The sequence below is a fragment of the Triturus cristatus genome, chromosome 6, assembly GCF_964204655.1.
Source record: "Triturus cristatus chromosome 6, aTriCri1.1, whole genome shotgun sequence".
Lineage (NCBI taxonomy): Eukaryota > Metazoa > Chordata > Amphibia > Caudata > Salamandridae > Triturus > Triturus cristatus.
In genome coordinates, this window is record NC_140589.1 from 1475280721 (window position 1) to 1475303012 (window position 22292).

General features: G+C 50.5%; 1 protein-coding gene across 2 annotated transcripts in view; it reads right to left on the reverse strand.

Moving 5' to 3' along the window:
- The window catches only part of LOC146821565 (N-acetyllactosaminide beta-1,3-N-acetylglucosaminyltransferase 2-like), a 162599-nt gene extending 140613 nt beyond the window's left edge, over positions 1 to 21986 (reverse strand). For both annotated transcript variants that reach the window (XM_085612572.1, XM_085612569.1), the window contains exon 1: positions 21569 to 21986. The gene's annotated coding sequence lies outside the window, so the exon portion shown is untranslated. The remainder of the gene's footprint in view (positions 1 to 21568) is intronic.
- Positions 21987 to 22292: the final 306 nt, after the last annotated feature.

Genomic DNA, 22292 nt, shown 5'->3' on the forward strand with positions numbered 1-22292 from the left:
AATGAAGTAATTTGTGACTGTCGTAAGCACTTAATGGTACTGTATGTCTAACTATTGCTATAATTAATAAACAGATAATAAAAAAAAAAAATACTTCCCAAAGTCCTTCTCAAAAACGTTACTTGCTAAGCCTGAGCAAATTACAACAACCAAAAGTCATTCAGTAATGTCAGTACCACATAATCACTTTCCCCAGCAATTTACCTCAAAGTTGAAATATCTCTCACAACATTACTGCAACCATTCACAGGTCACTCACCATCTTCCCCAGTCTCTCACAGTGCTACTTGTATCACTTACTGTGACCTAAACTGACTTGGTGCACTATTAATCCACTTTCACCACACAATCCACTATACAACTTGTTTTAGCACCAAAATACCCCAGTGCGGGTAAATGTTTGTGCTTTATAAATCCCCAATCAATCAATCTAATCCAGTTATGTTAGTTGCCTGCTTATGCAGTCACCTACTCAGAAGAGCATTCTCGCTAGAACCTGCTTGCCTTCATGCACATAAACCACTGCAAACATTCTGAGCCAATTACACAGATAATAATTATTCCCTCAGAGTACATCCACCACTTCATACAGTACCACTCATCAAAAATGGAACCTTACTCACTATTCACATCGGTCATTTTCAGTCTTCCTCAGCGTATGTGGTATATACCTCCCTGGCATTACATGCTCACGCCACTCAAAATATCTCTAAGCCACTCAAAACACTTTAATCCATTCAAAACGTCAAAGGCACTAACATCATATTTGATCTCACCACTCTTCCTAACCTGGCTAATGCTACTCACAACCACGAGACCAATGACTCAACATGAACACTCCCCACAGCCTTCTGCAGAATATCTCAATCAAACTACCACTTAATTGCAGCACACCAATCAGCCACCCTCAAGGCTACCGAGATCCTCAATACAATAAACAATGAGGTTCTCGTTACAAGTGACCCAGAAAATGGGCCAGGTTTCCCTGCCCCCACTAGATATTGACACCAAGGATACAAGTAACTCCAGTGGGAGGATCACACCATTTATGAGTTAGACTGTCTAGAATAGAGGTGTCCAAACTTTTTAGAACAACAACCCATTTTCTAAAATGACAACATTTTGCGACCCACCTAGATTTAGTGAACATGATGTGGGCAATTTTTTTAATGCCACTAAAGCAACGTATGGTAGCACACTGTCATTAACTGCACATTTTCCATTGAAATGGCCACTAAATCTAAACAGGCATACAGTCAGGGCCGTCTTCAAGATAAAAAAAGGGGATAGTAGGTCCCAATCCCTTATTGACCGTATCAATTGAGTGGAATCCGGGTATAGTACTTGTCCTTGACAATGGGAGACCCCTTCCCTATTGGAGACGATATGTATACAGGTAAGTCAGGACGGGGGGCGCTAGAGGGCGCGCGGCCAAGATGGCTGCGTTCGTGTGAGGCTCCTGAGCTGCATAGCCGTTCTCCGTAGTTTCTCCTGCCCGGGATGTGCCCCGGGACTGCCGATGCTGCCTGCTTCCACCTGTGAGGTCCCGGCGGCCCTGTGGGGCCCAACTTGAGAGCGAAGGCGGCCTCCGACTGCGTACCGCCGCCCTGACGACTTGCCCGGCGGGAGGTGCGGGAAGCGCTGGAGGCGGCGCCCGGCCGCGACAATCACCCTGCACCGCGGCCTGCCACGAGGGGGCTGGGCCGCGCAACGAGCTGGAGATCGGCGGCTGGCTGGCGGGGGGGGGGGGGGGGGGGGGGGGCTCCTGCGCGACGGTGGGACCCGGAGGGGCTGGTGACCGGCTGCACAGTGGCCCTGCCTGGTTGGGAGCGCTGAGGCTGGAGGCGCTTACTGTGGTGGATGATGGCGGCGGCCATTACAGGCGGGGACGATGGTGGCAGACATGAGACCCTGCAGCGTCTGATGGCTCGGTGAGTGAGCTGGCGAGAGGCCCCATTCTGGCTGTGATCTTGTGAGCGGGGACCCGGTGAGCACCTGGCTGCAGCCCTCGGGAGCGAGAGGGACTGCTGCGACAGTGGGGGTGACCCTGGGGAGCGTGATGTGGCCCTGAGTGAAGCGCCGTGGGAGTAACCGGACGGACCGACCCAACATGAGGAGCTAATGTAGCTGGTCGCTTGCCTGCTGCTGGGCGCGTTGTTTTGGTCCGGCCACTGTGGACTAGGCGGTGCGCGGACTGGGGGTCGGGCGTGATCCCAGCACCGGCTGCCAGTTGAACCACGGACCGCGACGAACTCCCCCGCCAGCGAAGCTGCCTTGCGCCCTGCCCCCCGGTGTTTGCCCGACTGCGGGGGGGGGGGGGCCACTCGTGGTGGCGGGACTCTGCTCCTTGCTGCCAGCGTCTAGTGGTGCCCGGGGTCCCAGTTGATCGCGACACGCCATTGGACCTTCCGAATGCCGTCGGCGCAGCAACTGGCCATGGGGCGGCTTCGGAACAAGCACACTGAGAGCCGGCTGAGGGCGGAGGGCCCTGACTCGGGGCCGGGGCGCTCTGCTGGGGCTGTGGCGCCGCCTGCGTCGACTTTAAAAGCCAAGATGGATGCCATGCTGGCAGCAGTAGACCGACTGGGCAACACGCTAGAACAAACCAGAGCTTCATTGGAATCTTGAGGCGGTGGCCACCCTGGGATCTGTGAGCAGTCAAGGGGAAGTGGTGGTCCGGGCACATAGTGACACTGAGACTGACCGGTCCTCCTCTCCGTCCATCATACTTTCAGAGGACCAGGTGTTACCAGTGGTGACTCCTCAGACAGCCGACCTTATGGGGTGAACTCTTGTCTGATTGCACAGTGTTCAATGCAGGTGCCCAGCGGTGGTGGATTGAGTGCTGCGGACTGCTCTTGGGGGGGGGGGGGGAGGGTACTGCCCTTGTTGCCTCCCTGATTGTGGTACTGTGGCTCTTTATGCTTACACGACTGGGCTGGTTGGGGTGCCACTGTTGCCACGGGGGCTGGAGGGACAGTGTGGGATCCCTTACACACAAGTTGGGGTGGGGGGTCCACACATGCTTCGGTCGCGGGGGTGCGGGGTGGCGGCGATGCCCACACATGCTCCTCTGGGGAGTGATTGACGCGGCTGGCAACTCTGCGGGCACACGAGGCTTCGACGGGGGTAACACGGGGCTCTTGTAGACCGGGACCAACAGTATTGCCCTTTGGCACCCCCTAGCACATATCTGGCCTGGTAGTTCACAGGCGATCGAGTTTTACACGTTTGGACGAATGCCCGTTCTGGGGTTTGCCCTTGCAGTTATGGAATTCCTTTTGTTAATTTTACTCTTAACTTTGCTTACCTACACTCCGCAGTGTTCTGCAGTTCTTTTGTGCACCATGTTATTGCAGCAGGCGGTCTGGGCAACTGTGATTTTGGTCCCCTTTCTCCCCCTGGCTGGCCCGCTCCTGACCGTGGGCCTCGCGTTGTCCTCACTCAACACTGATGGCTGACACTGCGATAGTCACATGGAACATTAGAGGCATGCACACGCCGGCCCGCCGATACTCTGTTTTTGCCTACTTGCAACGGCATGGGGTGGCAGTGGCCCTTCTCCAGGAGACACACATGACACGGCCAGAATTGGATAAATTGCGCGCTCGGTGGAGGGGGCAACTTTTTGGGACCACATATTCTGCGCATGCCCGGGGGTACGTTGATTTGGGTACGGGCGGGTACACCCTTCACATGCTCCGAAGTAGTGATCGATCCTTCTGGGCGATACACACTGGTTCAGGGGAGGCTCAACGGGCACTCTATGCTTCTGGGATTCATCTATGCCCCGAATGTCGACCAGCCGTCATTTCTAGATCAACTTTTGGTGGCCTTAACCCCGTATGTGGGTCTTCCCTGGTTACTAGGTGGGGACTTTAACGCGGTACTAGACACGAGCCTTGACAGGTCCTACCCGCCGCTCCGTAGCACACAGGCAGTCTCGAACGCGAGTAGCCTTACTGACTGGCTGTCGCGATGGGCCCTGCATGATGTATGGCGTACCTTACACCCCACTGATCGACTCTATTCATATTATTCGGCGGTACATGATCTTCACTTCCGCCTTGACAGGGTGGTGGGCTCTCCTTCGCTGGACCCACTGATAGCTCAGGCGGAATACCTGGGCCGGACCCACTCGGACCACAACCCTCTTCGGCTGCGTCTCTGTTGAGACCTGGGGAGGCCCCCCATTCCCACGTGGCGTCTGCAGCCGGCCGCTCTTGAGGATGCGGAGTTTCGTGCCTCGCTCGGCACAGCGGTCGAGCAGTTCTTTGATCTAAACGAGGGTACGGCAGGGAGCGTGCTGACGGAATGGGACGCACACAAATCCACCATGCGGGTAAATTGCCTAGGGGCGACGGGGAATATTCGTAAGCAACTTACGTTGCTGCTTACCGCTTTGGAATCGCGGCTATTGTCGTGTGAGCGCCATGGTGAGGGAGGGGGGGTCGGGACTCTGCCCGGCTGGCGCGGCTCCGGGCGCGCCACGCTGAGCTGCTGGAGAGATTGCGGTGCCACAACTACGCCGCACATTCGGCTCGGGTCCATGCTACATCTGATAGAGCGGGGCGGTTGCTGGCCTGGTTGATCAGGCAGGAGTCGGGCTAAGCGCCAATAGCCTCTATCCGTGGATCGGATGGGACGTTGGTACATACGCAACAGGAGATCCATCAGATACTCACAGCGCATTACAAGGCCCTGTACACTTCAACGGGGCGCCGACAGGCACAGGATCTAGATCAGTTTCTAGAGGCCGCCTGCCTGCCCACGGTTCCGGATGCCCACCAGGAAACATTAGAAGGTCCCCTCACGCTGGAGGAGATAGGGGAAGCGGTGGCCTCACTGGCTTCTGGCAAGGCGCCTGGACTGGATGGTCTCCCGGCGGAGTACTATAAGGCATATCGAGAGTCCCTGGTGCCCAGACTACATGCGTTATATCTCACAGCCCTTGAGGAGGCTACCCTGCCTGCCTCCATGAGGGAGGCCTACCTGATCTCTTTACCCAAGCCAGGACGTGACCCTACTAATCTGGGGTCCTATCGCCCCCTCGCCCTCCTCAACACCGATTATAAAATTCTGGCCAAAGTCCTGGTGGAGCGGCTGGCCCCCACTGTACCTGTGCTGGTGCACAAGGACCAGAATGGGTTTGTGCCGAAGTGCAGCACCTCGCTTAACCTCCGTCGGTTCTTCCTCGTCGCCGCACATGGCGCACAGCATTGGCCACGGGCAGGCTGTTTAGTATTGGACCTTGAAAAGGCCTTCGACTGCCTTGAATGGGGGTATCTGGTGGCAGCGTTGTCGCACTATGGACTAGGCCTCGGGTTCCTCCAAATGGCGGCGCTTCTTTATAAGAATCCTGTGGTTCGGGTGAGAACTGGCCCATACATTTCTGATGCCATTTCAGTTGGCCGTGGTACCAGGCAGGGGTGCCCTCTTTCGCCTCTCCTTTTTGCGCTTGCCATAGAGCCTTTAGCGGCCACTTGACGGACGGCATTCCCATGGGCGACGCAACGCACCAGGTCTCCTTATATGCGGATGACCTCCTGGTCTTCATTAAAGATGTGGCGCACATCTCCGGGGACCTGGAGCGGGTCCTAACGGAATTTGCTGCGCTCTCCGGGTTGCGGGTGAATGCGGCCAAATCGTGCCTTTACCCGTTCCGCGCTGATGCTCTGGATCCCCGGTATCATCTGGGGGGTGTGCCTGTCAAGTGGCAACCGGACACCTTCCGTTACCTGGGCATCCAAGTGTATAGGCAACCAGCTGACCTGGTGGAGGGCAATCTGGGCAGGGCGGTAACGGCGATTAGGGCCCAGATGCGTTTCTGGGGTACCCTCCCTCTCGCGGTCACAGGACGCATTGCCTTGGTCAAAATGGTGGCTCTACCCAGGCTCCTCTACTATTTTGCTAACCTGCCGATCTACATCCCGGCATCCTTCTTTGCCACCCTGGAGCGCTCACTCCGGGACTTTGTGTGGGGTACTGCGCGCCACAGAGTGGCACTATCCAAGTTATACCTTCCTACGGGTCAAGGGGGACTCGCGATGCCGTGCTTTGCGCACTATTACCTAGCAGCGCAACTGCAGTGGGTAGCCAGGTGGTTGGCCGATAGGGAGAGGGACGATACAGCGTCCACGGAGCCACCTCTCCCCCTGGCGGATATCATTGCGTCGTTCCACCCGACGGCCAGAGTGGTCAAGCCGGGTCCCCTCCTTGTGGCAGTGGCCTACAAATGCTATCGGCGTGCCCTTTACTTGACCCGGTCGAGTGTCCCATACGCCCCCGCCATGCCGATTGAGGGTTCTCCTAGCGGGCGGAGGATACTACGCTCGACGGAACTTACGGACTGCCACGCGGCAGATATCTGCACATTGGGGGACCTCTACCGTGACGGTGCGCTTATCCCATTCGCCCAATTGGTGGAGGAGACGGGGTTACCAGTCGGCCAATTTCTCTGTCCCCGCTCGCTGATAAAGGACATTGACGAGCCGGTGGGGAGCTCTTCAGGAGGAACCGGCGCAGCACCTCATGATGCAATACCTCCATGTCATGGGACGGGGAAGTCACATGATCCGTTGGTTCGCGGCCTCCCTGCGTACATAGGTGGCGCCCGACCTGTCTCCTTTGCGCCGTAAATGGGAGGCGGACTTGGATCGCCCCATGGCTGACAAGGAATGGAGTGATGCGCTACGGGGGCCGACGCGGGTTCCCAGAAACTTGCGGTTTCGCCAAATCCAATATTTTATACTACACAGAGCATACTCACTCCTGACTCTATAAATCGATATTTCCATCGCGCGGATGCAGACTGCCCACGCTGCAAGGCTCTGGATGCTGGGCTGGTGCACATGTTGTGGAGCTGTCCGGCGCTAGAATCGTATTGGCGGACGGTGCATGGAGCGTTAAGTAAATGCGCCGGCCCACTTGCGCCGCGGAAATGGCCGGCTTGCTTGCTGCACCCGTTTCGTAAAACTCCCCCCACGAAGGTTGCCTCTCGTTTCTTCGACCTGGGTTTGGTGGTGGCAAAGCAGTTGCTCACTAAGCGCTGGAAGGCAGCTGAGCCCACCCGAGCGCAAGCGTGGCGGAGTTCCCTGCTGGTGTGGGCGGGGGCGGAGGGTACGGCCCTTTTGCGGGAGGAAACGCTGGGCCTCAGGCGCACACCTATAGCGAACCAGTGGGGCACACATTTGCAGACCCTGATGCAGCTGGATGGGGACGCCCTGGGGCTCTGTGGGACACGCGCTGTGGAGGCACTCCCTGAGGAGGGGGGGGAACCGAGGTGAGGCCCGGGGGTCCAACATGGGGAATGTCGCGGAGATCCTTGCTGAATCGGGGGCGTGTGAGGACACTGAAAATTGCCATTAATGGAACTGTTTGTACCGGGGGTGGGGAGCTGGTGGGGGGGTCAGGCCGGGGGAGGTACCTTGGGGATCATATGGTAAAAGACCGAACCTGCTGCTGTTGTTGTGCTGGGGCCTCTGTTGTTTTGCCTCTTTCTTTTTATTGTTTCATGGAACTGTTTAGATAAGGGCATTGGTCCGGAGACCCACAAGATTTATCTTGCTTAGCACACGGGTGCGGCGCTTGATCCTATTGTTTACCATGTTCATGACTGGTGGAGTATAATCAGAGTGGCTGACTCATTGCCTGTGCGGTACTTCATATGTACTATGTGCTATGTCTATATTAACGAAATGCCAATAAACAGATTTCATAATAATAATACGGGTAAGTCAGGACAAGTTAGGGATTGTCGTGATTCGCGGAAAAACAAAATCCAATTCAAGGTTGCTTGGTAAACTTTGTATGTGGTATGACTCTTGTCCAAAATTCAGAGTCAAATAGGAAAAGGTAACAGCCAATACGTGTTTTGCCCCTTTCACAGGGCCGTCCAGCCCGGGGCTTCCTCAGAGCTGTACTTACAGGTAATCAATACATACATAGAGTTTTTTGGCATTTATAAATACAGTGCAAAGAAAAAATTAATCGACATTCAATGTACATGTATTCAGCATACAGATCAGTGCAACCAATGGTGAAAGTTGAAAAAGGATATTCAGGAAAATTATGGAAAACGTTTTTGATAGCATGTTTTAGAGGAAAAGTAGGAGAAGGAGCAAAAAAGGAGCAAAAAAGAGCAAAAGAAGGAAAGAAGGGGAATGAAAAGACAGATTAGCAGTCGTCCCAGATATGTGGTGAGAGGGAAAAGGAGAAGAGGGAAGTAATGATCCAGTGGGATAATTAATGTTGAAGAGATGGGAAAAAGGTGTTGGAGAGAAACTATCAATAGGCGTAAAACTGTGATAAAAAGGAGAAAAAATGGGGAGAAAGATAATGATTGGATGTTAGACCTGGCACCATTGGTGTGGGTCTCCATTCCATTTTAGGTCTCGCCTGACCCAGCGCATGCGCTGGTCTGGCGAGACTTATTGAGAGGGCTCCAAAAAGTGCTACCATGCCAGCGTAGAGCTACAGTGCATGTGCGCGAGCGTCGTGCTTTACCGCGATTACTTTCACTTTCACAGCCGCTTTGATGTTTGATCGTGATTGCGATCACTTTCGCGGCTGCACGGCCGCTTTGATGTTCTCCGTGAGGCTTCAATAGATTGCAGCAGTTAAAACAAACATTGGCATAGCCAATAGGTCTCGCTTTTGGGACCTTATAAGTGTTTAGTTATGCAACTGCTGCATGGCTAAACACTTATAAGGTCCCAAAGGCGAGACCTATTGGCTATGCCAATGCTTGTTTCACTGTTGCCTCCTGTGTTTGTGCTATGTTTTTGCTGGTCTAGATGCTTTGGGCACTTTGCCACTGCTTTTCAGTGCCAAAGTGCAAGTACTCCCTATTGTAAAGTGTTGTATTGGATTAGTGACTCCATAATTGGCTTATTTGATTTACCTGTCAGACCCCAGTACCGTGCACCATGGGTTGCCCAGGGCATGTAAATCAAATGCTGCTGGTGGGCTTGCAGCACTGATTGTGCCACCCATAGAAGCAGCTTGTAAAATATGGCTCAGGCCTCCCATTGCAGAGCCTGTGTGCAGCCTGGGGCTGCCATGTCGACTTGGCAAGTGCACACAGTTGCCAGTCCCTAAACCTTCCCTTTTCTACATATTAGTCACCCCTAAGGTAGGCCCAAGGGCAGGGTGCATTGACTGTAAAAGGTAGGATATGCCCTGATGTGTGTGACATGTCCTGATAGTGAATTACAGCCAATTTCGTTTTTCACTATTGCAAGGCTATCTGTTCCCATAGGCCAGAATGGGCAGTTTGATTATAACATCTTATAATCATAACTGACCCAAGGAACAAGATAGGATATTGAAGTTTTAGTATGCCTGAACTCAGGATGTGAAAATACATCTTTTAGTGTGGGTGATTTTTACATTCTGTGTTTGAAAATACAACTTTTAGAAAGTAGGTATTTTCTTGCCTAACCATCCAGCATGCCTCTGCTAGGTTTGTGTATTCCATGTCTGATTTGTGAGCGACAGGGGGCTGGGGAGGGCCTTGGCTCCAGCAGTCTGATGGGTCAGGGCTGGGCTGAATAGGACCTGCAGTGAATAGAGGGTAGGGGGAGGAGATTTCCATTCAATGACCTGAGCCTTCATAAAATAGAGAATAGGGGGAGGAGATTTCCTTTCAGCTACCTAGGCCAGGTCTGCTTTCAACAATGCTGTCTCTACCTCCTGCCAGGAAGCTGCACCAGGGAGGACAGAACTGGCTGTGGCTGGGCACAGGCACCCTCTGCCTTCAGAGGACAAATGATTTTGCAGTATAAATATTGGGGTCCAGAACTAGAGATCACTTCTGGGAATCAAGACGAACCCTTTGCCAAGGAGAAGAACCAAGGAAGCTGAAGGAGGAGACTGCCCCTGTGCTGGTTGCTGTTTGAAATTGGCCTGCAGTGGTTACTTTATTGCCAAGGAAAGGAGAAAAGGGACTTTGTGTGTACTTTTACTATCTTGAGGAAGATCTCCAAGGGCTTGAAGCTGAGCTTGCCTCCTGTTCTGAAGTCTCAGAGACACAAAGACTTCACCACCTGCCCCACTCCCTGAATTCCCTTGCTGGGAATTCTACCTGCAGCGAGGTGCCTGCTGTTGTTTTGGGCCCTCTGAAGACTGCGTGTCGCTGGGAGCGTGACACAACGAGGAAGAAGCGTGTTGTTGCCACAGCAGTTGCATCGCCAAAGAAGCGTGTCGCCGCCGCAGCTGTTCGCCGTCGCATCACCGACAAAGCGTGTCGCATCACCGGAGAAGCGTGTCTCCGCCGCAGAAGTTGCCGTTGCATCACCGAAGAAGCGTGTCGCGGGGCCTTTCGCCGCTCAAGAGTCTACCAAGTAGCCACACGGCCGTCGGGCATGCACGCATTGAATCACATCCACGTTGTAGCATTGCATCAAAGATGCCATTTTGTCACATCGCACCAGATCGTCGCATCGCATCGAGGCGCCATCTTGTCGCATCGTAACTGGAACGCAGTAAGAAACTGACGCATCACCTCCTCTCCGGTAAGGAACCGACGCATCACCTCCCCTGCGCTGCAGTAAGGAACAGACGCATCACCTCCCCCGAAGCAAGGAACCGACGCTTCACTTTCCCTGCGACCCTTTTGTTTGCATTGCGTTACGCATCCAAGGTACTTTGAGAGTAAAGTGTTGCATTTACCATCTACATTGAACTAAGCTATTTCTAACATTTTAAAGTCATACTTTTATTATAGTATTGTGGATTTTTGTTGTTTGGTCTTGTGTTAAGTCTGGTAAAGACTACTTATTTTTCTAAACTGGTGTGGTGTCCATTTGTAGTGTTTTCACTGTATTACTGTATGTGTTCACAAATGCTTTACACACTGCCTCTGAGATAATCCTGCCTGCTCGTGCCAAGCTACCAAGGGTGGAGCAGGGGTTATTTTAGGAGTGCAGCCCTCTATCCCCGACTAGAAGCAAGGGCACCTACTTGGTCAAAGGTACCTACCTCTGCCAACTAGAAACCCCCATTTCTAACATTGGAGAAAAGATCAGAGGAGAATAATAATAATAGCGTGGTCGGGGGAGGTGCTATGAGTCCCAATGGAGCATGCCACAGTAGAGTTAGATATTAATTTGAAAGAATAATAAGAAAACATATATATATTTGTATTATTACAGTCACAGAAAGAAAAGTATATTTACATATTTGAGACGATTTTCGGGTCACACAGTCAGGTTTCATTGAACAGGATACGGAGGAATGGATGAGAAATATGAGTTGCAGTTACAATTTCAGATTTCATGGTGAAATGGAAGATGGACACAGATGATAACATGTAACACAGTGACTGACATAGCCTGTATGTCCGGTGTGCTAATGGTAGCTGAAAGTCTACCGTGTAGTGGGAGTCTTGTATGGCCCGTGTAACATATTATTTTGTGCTTATAAAGGGCATCTGGACAATAAAGGGCTCCTACGGTATACTGGGTACGTGTGATACAGGCAGGACTTCGCCAATGGAGACTATAAAATATCGGATAAAGATCAGTGGTAGCGTGCTCGTGAGCTAACGCTTACCGTGGTCGGGATTGACAGGACTTGTAATGGTCCCGTTCTGTACGCTCGTCGTGTCGTCAATCTGTTCTGAAAGAACTATAGTATCGGATCATTAACTGCTCTCGCGGGTAGAAGGGGGGGAAAGCTGGGACCACAGACTGTTCTTACCTTGTAATTAATGGCGTATTGCCTGGCACGTGTCCTTCGTATCAGTCGGCATCAGCACCGGTAACTGGGGGCTGATGCCTTAAAAAGGGCGTGACTCTCTAGTATGTCCAGGTCAGGGTTAGGAAGTCTGGTCAGGTTCCGGTGTAGGACCTAATTGGGTGCCATCTTGGAATGGGGTGAGGGCACTAAGACCCATAAGAATGGTTTGTTAGTGCAAGGAGGGCGAGTATTTATCAGGTATCTATCTATTTGGAGGCAAGAGCATTGCGAAAAAAGCCCACTCACTAAAAGATAATATATGAATCTGTCATAATAGTTAGGCATGTCCCGTTAGGGTGCCATCTGGTGATGGACACTACGCAAATGCTCTGTTTGCGATGAGTATTGTATAGTTGGGCTGAATATGGCCAATCGGGACGTCTGGTTACGTCATTTCAACCGGTGTTTTTAAGGTGGGGTAATCGTGACCCTAGAATCTAATTAATTGGTCTGATTAGGTCTACATTAATAGAAGTCAGTGACGGTGATCAAGCTGGGCAGGTGTACATTAGGTTTTACCGTTCTATGAGTATTCGTATGTACTAAAAGGGTGTGATGTATATAAAGAGGTGCCCTACGTGTAATAGCATGAGAGACGTCCTGTGAGTTGTTGGTAGGGCACAACAAGGTTAAGGTTGACCAAGGGGGTAATTAGGCTGGGTTCAGTATTCGCCTAGCCAGATGTGCATTTCTGCGTCTTTGTTGAGTCCCAGTTTTACTGTATTAAATTTGAGGATAAGTTCACTCTCCCTTCTCCTCAGTTTAAGTTTGCGGTCTACTCCTCTTTTTCCAGGGCGCACCACTTCTAAGCCAAAGAAGGTGAAGTTTTTTTCGTGAGGACACGCAAGATGGAAATGTTCTGTAAGTGGGTGACAGGTGTTGTACAGACTGGGACGGACTGGCCGTAGCGGGCACCGGGCGTTTCTCCAGTGGGCCGTCAGGGTGGGGACCGCTTTTAGGCCCCTGGGGACTGTTTTTGTTACTGGGGGCTGGCAATATCGGCCACCTGTAACAAAATCGGCAGAAAACGGCCCTAGCGAACAGCTCGGCCGCAGCCCCATGGGGGCCGACCGAGCAGTTTGCCAGGGCCGGTTTCAGTCCCCAGTCCGGCTCCGCATACAGTATTACTGATAAAACTATATTGCATACAAATTAAGTGTAACATGATTTCAATTAATATTTATCATTTATACACCACCAAGTAAAGTGTCTTGATTTGTTTTTATTCTATTAAAATCTTTACTTCCACCACACATCTCTTACTCTATGACTCGGACCCTGCTACGTCGCTTCCCATGGGGACTGGGCCTTCTCATGCTGGCCTCGGCTCCCCCACACACCACCCACCTCGATGGCACCCACCTTCACTAAAGCCCTCCCTATCTTCTCATTGAATGTCAACAGCCTTCTAGACCGTATTAAGCGCACGGCCGTCCTACGTCGCGCCCACCGTCATGCGCCAGACATTCTGTTTCTGCAAGAAACACACCTTCTGGGATCACACTGCAACTTCCTCGCCCAATACGGGTTCGACAGGGTCTGACACTCTGGTTTTACACGAAGTTCCCGGGGGGTTGCCATAGTTCTGCAGCGCGGACTTTCCTTTACCCGACCCGCGCTGAGCTAGACACGCAGGGCCGCTATGTGGCTCTGACGGGCACGATCGAGGGACAGCCCCGTAATCTCCTATGTACATACATTCCCCACGCCACTATGGCCTCTGCACTCCACCGCCTCACTCCTACAATTTCTTCCTTCCCACCGGGCCTGACGGTGGTGGGGGGACTTTAACGCCATCCTGCAGCCTTTGCGCGACACAACAGGTACTCCTTCGGCTCCCCGCCTAGCCTCTGCAAAACGCCTCTCTGATTGGTCCTCTGCCCTGGGTCTCTGCGATGCCTGGGGGGTGTGGCACCCCCGCAAGGAACAATACACCCACACTTCGGCGGCCCACCACACCCACTCCCATATCGACCTGTTCCTCCTGCCAGACACGGACTGTCAACTGCTGTCCGGGGTCGCTATACTACCCAGGGGTATCTCTGATCACTCCCCCGTCTCCCTCCACCTCAGGACCTCCGCCCATGGCGCCCGTTCGGTTTGGAGAATGTATGCCTGGTTCCTGGAGGACGCCGATTTTGAGGCATCCCTCGGGCAGGAACTGCAGCTTTACTTCTCTGCCAATATGGGTTCTGTCTCCTCACCGGGAACACTGTGGGAGGCAGGCAAGGCGGTGGTGTGAAGCGTGGCTAGAGGCTTGGTCCACACGAAGCGTGTGGAACAATCAGCCCGACTCGTGAGGCTGGAGGCCCAGGCGGCCCAACTGGAATGAGCCCAGGCCACCGGCGACAGTGATGACTCCGCTCGGCAGCTCACGCTGCTCAGCGAAGAGATTTGCCAAATCTCGCTGGAATCTGCCAAGATGCTATGGCGCTCCTCGGTGGCGCGCATATATGGCTGGGGCGATACAAACGGTAAACTGCTCCATAATTTGGTGTCTTACCCCAGAGCCAACCGTATTATTCCGAAAATTCGGGCCGAGACCGGGGCTCACTAGGTCACGCCCCAAGCCATCGCCCAAACCTTTGCTAGATACTATGCGACCCTATATGCGGCCCGACCTCCCCGGACCGCCTTGGCGGATTTATTGGCTGAGACCGGAACCCACCTGCCCTGCCTCTCCCGGGCGGCCTCAGAGGCCCTGGACCTCCCCGTTACCCCGGAGGAGATACACAGGCTATCTCACTGTTGCATTCCGGCAAGACGCCCGGGCCCGACGGCTACCCGCAAGAATACTATGCGACCTACCGTGACACACTGGTCCCACACTTAACGGCCCTGTTCAAACACATAGTGGACGAAGAATTCTTCCCACCGGAAACTGACGTGGCCACCATTGTTGTCCTCCCCAAGACACAACCACCCTCCCTTGACTGTGCGGATTACCTCCCTATCTCCCTCATCAATACTGAGGTCAAACTCTTCGCCACTGTGGTGGCCCAACGGCTCCGGCCCCACCTGCATGACCTGGTCCACCCGGACCAGTACGGATTTACGCCTGCCCGAGATACCCGGCACTGCATACGCCGCCTCCATCTCGCCCTTGCACACCGCCATCACCTCACCCCGTACTTGGCGTTGCTTTTTATAGACTTCGAAAAAGCATTTGACACAGTGGATTGGGGTTATCTCGATGATGTGTTGGAGAGGATGGGTTTCGGCCCCCCACTTTCCGGCGCCTTATCCGGGTTCTCTACTCTCAACCCAGGGCACAGGTCCTCATTAATGGCGTGTTGTCCGAGACATTCCCCAACCAGAGGGGCACTCGCCAGGGCTGCCCTCTCTCGCCGCTTCTATTCACTTTTGCGATGGAGCCCTAGGCCTCCCTCATTCGTCAAGATTCACTCATCCGCGGCTGGGCCTGGGATCCGAGTCACACTGACGAGATAGCCCTGTACACCGATGACGTCCTTCTGTTCTCGGCGGACCCGGAGAACTCTGGCCCGCGCTGCTTGGACGCCCTCTCAGCGTTTGAACGGGTCTCCGGCCTCAGGCTCAACCCGGCGAAATCCACGCTGGTCCCCCTGCACCCATCCTGGGCGTGCTTCGACTGGCAAACGAATATTCCCCTACACAGGCAATCCTTTAAGTACCTGGGTGTGTGGGTCGCCCTACTCTCGGAGCTCGAGTGGGCCCTGAACATCACGCCCCTGGTCGCTAAGGCGGATCTTAGTAAATGGCAATCCCTTCCTCTCAACCCCTTAGGCCGAAGTGCCCTTTTTAAAATGATGGTCCTCCCCCGTTTTCTATACATCCTACAAAATACCACCGCCCACCTCCCGGGCAGTTGGTTTCGGGAAATGGACAGTGGGGTAACTGGAGGCTGCAAATGTACTTAGCACATTGTCGCATTCCTCCCTACGACGGGGGCATGGGGGTCACTAACCTCCACCTCTACTACTTAGCCACGAGGCTCATTGTGATCCACGACTGGTTCGCGGGCGACTGGTTCGCGGGCGGCTGGTCCGACCCAGCATACCAGGTGGAACTTAGAACACTGGAATGTACACAGATCCAGGTATACTTATATGGGAGCCCAGTGCAACGGGATCTTCCCCCCGTCTCCAGGACGGTGCTTATGGCCTGGCGCACGGCCTTGCGCCACGTACAGTGGGACCGGAAACTCACCAGGCAGACGACCCTGTGGAGCGGAGCATGGTTGAGGGAGGTCTCTTCTCTCCGAGACTTCCGTCGTTGGGATCTCGTGGGGATCTCGCTTTTAGGGGACGTTTGGGTGGGGGACCATATCAGAAATTTTGCAGACCTACAACAGTGCCACTCCCTCCTTCCCTCCCAATTCTACAAATACCTCCAACTTAGACACGCCCTTCACGCGCACATCCCCTCTCCCACTGCCTTTCCGGAGTTTATTCCCTTGGAGGCCCAGGTGATGATGGGAAACCTTGGCACGGGCGGGGTGTCACGGATCTACCGATCCCTGGTGAATAATGGTCCTGCGTCTCTCGACCGAATCCGCGCACGTTGGGAGGGATGGTTGGGCCCCCTGGAGGAGGTGGACTGAAGAGACGCCCTTATGGCCCCCAAGACCCTGACAACCTCCTCCAAATTACGTCTTGTTCAACTCTATTACCTCCATGCGGCATACATCACCCCAGCACGTTTATACAGTGCTAACATGCGGTCCTCCCCAGCCTGCGCGCATTGCACCCACGCTCCTGCAGACTTCTTTCATGTGGTTTTGCAATGCCCCGTTCTTGAGCCATTTTGGAGGGGGGTGGTATTGGAGCTTACACACGCCCTGGGTTGGGAGGTTCCCCACGACCCACTGCACTTGATCCTGGGGGTGTTGGATGGCCTCGATGGGTCCCGGGCGGATAGACGCTTGTTGGGAACGGCGGTGGAGGTGGCGAAGCGCAACATTGCAACACTATGGTCCCAAGCTAAACTGCCCACTGTGTGGCGGTGGAGGCGAGGAGTGAATTGGTGTGGTGCCCAGGAGAAGCCCCTATTTGAGGCCAGGGGCTGCCCCGAACTGTCACATAATTCACTTTACTTCCTCTGACTGAAAAGTGAGAGTAGTTTGTAAACACCAATCTCCATGTTGAAAAAGTGCTGATATTTGTCAGAAGACAGAACCTGACATTTGACCTCTGTCTTTGAAGCACAGCAAATGTGACAAGATAAATAAAGAATTTAAAGCCATCTTTATGTATTACTTGAATTTTCGCTACCCACTAAAAATCAGCATGGCCCCCACTTTGGTAAACACTGCTCTTGGTAATTCCCGGTTCAATTTCCCTGCTAATTCTTCATTTCCCAAGACTTTGTCATAGATATTTCATCTGTTTTTAGTGGCTAAGATCTGTGTGAAAGTGTACAATATGTTGGGCCTACTTGTCCAGGTAAGAAAATAAATATGACAACTTGTTGTCTATGACCCCAAACAATATATCCTGGGTGTCAGGAATTTGATACCCATGCCTCAAGGCATCAGAAATCGTCTTCCAGTAGTAAATGATCACATATTTTCAACTGAAGTAATCCCAAGACCATTTTGAAGTAGATTGTGATTACACTAGTGATCTCAATATAAAACTGCCCAATATACACATGCTTCAGAAAACTTTTTGATAACTTGCTTAGATCATTATTTAAGTAGCCTAGATGAAGACATCAGATGACTTAATAATGACTCCAGGATGATCTTTCTTTTCCTTTTTGTTTTGGCGGCCAACCCCATTTTTATTGGCTAGACACATTGCTAATTTTCTGCCAGGGTTCCTTCTATTTAGTAAAATGCGAATAATTTCACTTTGATCCCAATTGGGGCAATGGCAATTAAGAACATACATGCCAATATTTTAAAATCAGAAAAAGGGACATTTTAAAAACAAGCATTGGCACAGCCAGTATGTCTAGCCTATGAGAGCTTTTGGCTTTGGCAAGGTTTTGTAGCCATGCTGCTCAGCAACACCAATTCTTTGCAGTGTGGCAAAAGCTAACTTTAAAAAGTGCTTTGACACAACAAGAGCTAATGCAGTATTTTTTAAAGTTCATTAGAGCAGGAAGCATCATACCCTTTTTGATTATTATTTTTAGCCACACTGCTATACAGCATGACTACACATCATTGCCAAAGTCGGCAATGCCCATGCTGTCATAAACAAAAGGCGATGGCGGAGCCAATAGGCTGAAAGACAAGACATAGTGGCTTTGCCAATGCTTGTTAGGTCTTAACACAACACCCCTGTGATTCTGAGCAAACCAATAAATCTCCCCATGCATGAAAAAGAAAAATTATATGACATTTGGCAAGAAGTCCTACCACATAAAGAAAGCAATCGCACCCATATTCATGTTTTAGTGATAATACATTTTGAAGCAGATAACATCTGTTACCACAAAAACATAAATTTCAAAAGGCTTCTTTGAGGTGTGTGTGGCATAGTAAAACATGGTTACAAATGGCAAGAGGTCCAACAAGGATGACAGGGAAGAAGATAAAAATAAAAGTAGTGCCTCAATCCCAGCGCAATTAGCAGAAGGATAGCAATGAATCTGGAGTAATCAGTACCTGGTCCATGCTCCAGCCCAAAGAAGAGGACATGAAGGCGGCACACGCTGGCCAATTAGAAGCCAGCAAATGATAGTGACCAGGAAGCCAACTAATGTTATAAAATGGATGGGCTGCAAGCTCCTTGTTGTATATAATATATCCCACAAGAGTGCATGCGAGACCTAGAAATTGGGGGGAGGGCTTTGTTTTCCCGAATGACATACATTAAGGCAGTTTTAGGCGAGAGACAGTTAAACTAGGCCCTTTGTAGAGTTAAATAATAAGGAGTCTCTCACCTGATTAGGGTCGGTTGGCATGTATGCAAGAAAACCAGTATTGTACGCACCACAAATGTAGAAAGGTACAAACCAGGTGTAAGAAAGGACCTTTAAAAATCATATTTCGACTCGCAGACCATGTTAGAATTACACCTTAGAATGCATTTTAATAGCTGTAAAAAACAATTTCACATAGAAAATGACACGTAGGAAAATTTTCCTGCTTCATAACATGAAAAATGCTTCTAAAATACATTAAGACTGTAAATAATATATGAATTACTCATAACATTGCGGAAAGAGTGCTTACTAAAATGTATATGAAATAATGTAAATAAAATGTTTGTACGAGGCTATTATTCTTAAATGTGCCCCTTTAGCTAGGCCTAAAATCATTTTCTCTCAACTCATGCTCATAGCTTGATAGACGTTTATTTAGATTTGCCTAGCGCCAGCAACTTGCTTAAGAATCTGCTTATTTCAAGCATATTTTTCCTTAACTTCATCACACCATGTTAGTTCATCTACCCTAATACAATGAGGTTTACTGTGATTGCTGAATAAATAATGATTTAGATATATTTTATGAATACTTCAAAGAACATTATTGCTAGTTTTCCCCATCATATCCAAATTACTTTCCATTCACAATGGACATAGAGCACATCTTTTACATTAGGTAAGAAGGTTCTAATGAGAACTTTCCTCCATGTAACAAAGTCCTAAAACAATGAGAAGAAGATGCATAGGAAGTTGACAACACCATCAGATGAGCGGTTTCTACTAGATGAAATGAGCCAACATCTAATGAGGTTCGACACATTATTGTGTGATTTTATATTAATGAGTGTTCTTACCTAGTTCATGAGATGAAGATCCAGATTTTCTCCCCTGCCTGTGACTCTTCTACAGGAGAGTTGGTCATTTTGCTTTTTTGCTGCCGACAGCTAGAGGTGACTTTATTTTTCCTTTATCCAAAGAACCTTTTTCTGATCAATGCTACTGGAAAGATCATTCTATTATTGACGGTTGCTACAGAAGCTGTAAGAAACTTGGCTGAGTTTCCAGAATGACTCTTTAGGGGTAGTTCTTCTTATATCCTAAATCTTGCTCTTATCCGAAAATAACTCTTCATGGATTCTAATTAGGGTAGGTTGGGCTCCTTAGCTAGCTTAGTGACAATTTTCCTTAATGGAACACTTTGTATTGATGTATATTGTCACTCATAAATCTTTCCATTGACATTTCTGTAAATCGACTAATCTAAAATAAAGATGACAAAAACAGTACTAATCTTTTAAGGTAAATAAAAGGTATTAAAAATGTCATCAACTTCTCATCATTGACTGAGCATGAATAATCTGACTGTTGATTATATATGCATAGTTATTGTTTTCGTTCCAGCTCCATTCTAAAATGGTGGAAAACGTCCATTGACCTTTCAAGACCCATCAGGATTTCCCAAAGGACTATCTGTAAATTGGGTATTTAGTCTTAAATACCTTTCTTGGCTAATCCTCAGGCTCCCTCTTCTTAGAAAGTGTGTGTGGCACAGTAAAATATAGTTACAAATGGCAAGAGGTTCAACAAAGATGACAAGAAAGAAGAAAAATAAAGCAGTGCCTTAATCACAGCGCAATCAGCGGAAAGACAGCAATGAAGCTGAAGTAATCAGTACTTGGGCCATGGTCATACCTGCCAACTTACAAATTAAAGCCACTGTGTGAAGAGGGAGCGGGGCCTTGAAGGGCCAGGGCCTCATGCCGAGAGCTATCAAGAGGAACTCTGCCCCTCACGAATCACCGCTCGCCTCTCCCAGAAAAATAAAAACATCATTGAGGCTGCTGCGGATCTCCTGGGGTGTTTGCACACCTCTTAATGGACATCGGCTACTTACAGCCTACAAAAAAACGAGCTGAAAATCCATTGTTTACAGTGGTGTTCTCCTAGTTTTTCCTGCCACCCAGTGCTTTAAATGGGAATAAAATAGTGCAGGTACTCATTTAAATGTGGTGAGTGGGCGGGGCTAGGGGCGGGGCTAAAGGCAAGACATTGGAAGCTTACTGACTTATATAATAGTTGCAGCACATACAAAAAAACGAGAAATGTGTTTCTATAAACAAAACAGGTGAATTCGTTATACAAAACGAAAGTTAAACACAGTGATAATTTAACATCTTGTGTAGTAATATTTTTCTCCTTTTTCTCTCACACAAAAACACGCACACACAAGCAGGCAAACAGACAAACATAGGCAGGCTCGCACACAAAAGAATCAGGCGGGATTAAAGCCCCTTTAACCTCCTTACCCCCCATGGATTTCCTCATTGTGCTGTCAACTGGGCTGCCTCGATTCCTTACACAGCATGACGGCGAACACCCGGATTTCATGCAAATGAGCCCACGCTGAGTAGTTCAGCGGGGGCTCAGCTCAGGGCTATACAAGTACATTGGCTGTCAAAGAGACAGGCAACCACCACTAGCGGCCAATGCACCTACCCTTCATGAGTACCGGTACTCTCCACAGCAGTAGAGAAGTGCCGGTACTCAGAGTGATAAAAAATAGAAGTGCCGGTACTCAGTACCTGTGAGTACCGGCCCATTTAAAGCACTGCTGCCACCGTGTGATTACAGCTCCTCACCAGGTGACCGGGTGAAGGGAGATTAAATCATGTGACACACTGTGGCACTGTGTGAGTTGGCAGGCATGCATGCTCCAGCCCAAAGAGGACATGAAGGCTGCACACGCTGGCCAATTAGAAGGCAGCAAATAAGAGTGACAAGGAAGCCAACAAATGTTAAGAAATGGGCGGGTTGCAAGCTCCTTGTATACAATATCTCTCACAAGAGGGCATGCAACACCTAATAAAAATTGGGTGGGGGGGGCCTTCATTTTTCCGACTGACATACATTTTTAGGCGAAAAACAGTTAAACTAAGTACTTTTTAGATTTAAATAATAAGGAATCTCCCACCTGACTGGGGTCTGTTGGCATGTATGCAAGAAAACCAGTATTGTTCCACAAAATGTCCAAACCAGGTAACGCTTTTAAAAGAACATAAGCAGCAGCTTGAGATGTCGCGCTTTCTTGATTATATCGGAAGCCGCGGCCCCGTTGTCTTGCTATAACGGTGGTGGTGGCTTGGGAGCTCCGAACTGCCTCTGGGTAAATGCATCACGGCCCGACCCCGTCTCAACTTTTACCGAAATTTACTCTGCACTGTGGAGTGAACATACTGCCTCTGGCGGTGCAGGAGTGAGAGAGCGCATATAGCGTTAGCCCGTCGACCTCTCCGTCTCGGCATGACGCTGTGCCTAAGAACTCTCGAAATTACTCCCAGCATGCTCTTCAACGTAGACGAAAGAGCGCGAGGCGGCGAGCGACCTCCCAGCATTCCTGTCAGCGTTTTCGGTTCAGAGAAGAGATTGTCTGTTGGTTCTGCGTTACCCGTGGTTGCGGTGGGAGCAGCAGGTCGGTAGACGGGTTGCTTTGGCATTTAAAGATTTAATTGAAATTCCATGCCTACTCTCGGAAAAAACCGAGGGGTATCTTTTATGACTTTAGGATGGCCAACTTTCTGCTTCGCTTTGTAGGACAACCTTTCCGAATTTGGAGACACTATTTCGCTCAGAGATAATTTTGTGCGGGTATAAGTTGCACTTGAGAGGTTTAAACGCTAAAACAGGACTTGGAATAG